This window comes from Pygoscelis adeliae, unplaced genomic scaffold (assembly GCF_000699105.1).
Source record: "Pygoscelis adeliae isolate BGI_AS28 unplaced genomic scaffold, ASM69910v1 Scaffold467, whole genome shotgun sequence".
Classification (NCBI taxonomy): domain Eukaryota; kingdom Metazoa; phylum Chordata; class Aves; order Sphenisciformes; family Spheniscidae; genus Pygoscelis; species Pygoscelis adeliae.
Genome location: NW_008825253.1, coordinates 1,695,582 through 1,696,577, shown reverse-complemented (window position 1 = coordinate 1,696,577; position 996 = coordinate 1,695,582).

Genomic DNA, 996 nt, shown 5'->3' with positions numbered 1-996 from the left:
ACCCCTGTGGTGGGCTGTGGGCAGCGGCGTCGGGTGGCTGCAGGGTTTTGGAAGGAAACAGGATGGTGATGGGCCGGACACACAGGTTGAGGATGTGGGCGAAGCAGTCTGGAGAGCACGGCCAACAGGCCGGTAGTGCTGATGTCTCGTAAGGGCTGAGCTGCTGGCACAGACTTTGAAAGGTGGCTGGGTGGGAAGGGTTGTTTTGGCAAAAAAAAGATCACGGAGGGCGGCATGGGCAGAGGCGCAGGGAGGCGGGGTGGATGCACACACCTGGTTTCTTTGGAAATCAGACTGAAAACCATGAGCCAGGTCCCAGCTCCAAACAGTGAGGTGTCAGCATAGCTGTTACCGGCTTTTTAGGTTGTGGCCTTCTGGGGGTTGATTTTTTCCAGCTTTCTTTTGCAGGGCTAGGGGAAAAAAATCCCTTTTAGACTAAAACAACTTCCTGCAGCTCTCGTGGGCGTCAGGCACTGAGTCCGCAGCGCTCACACGCAGGGCATCGTTCCCAATGGGAAGGTCCCCAGTGCTGTGCAGCCTTCCCATCGTGTGCGTGGGCCGGGGCACGAAGCGCACAGAAAATCCGCCCGATGCTGGTTTTGCTTTGCTGCGAGGAATTAAACCGGGGCCAGCTGTGGCTCAATCCCTGCCCATGGACTTGGGCATTTTCCAGTGAGGAGCAGGACGCTGCTGCCATCTGCCCAGGGAGGGACGAGCCGCGGTGCTCGCGGGGCCCCTGCGGGGACACCAGCTCGGTGATTCGCCTCTTCCAAGCCTTAACCCCGCTTCCCAAGTGCATCTGAAAAGCAAACGCTGTGTAACACCCCTCCGAGGCCTTTTTCAGGGTCTCGGTGCCCATGGGATGTGGAGAGAGATGTGCAGGGTGGCCCTGGGTGGCCCCGCACCCAGTGAGGCCCCAGTCCCCAACAGTTATCCCCAGCACGGCCTCAGGACCTGCTGGTCCCAGGGGAAGTGGAGACGCTGGGGGCCGGGGAG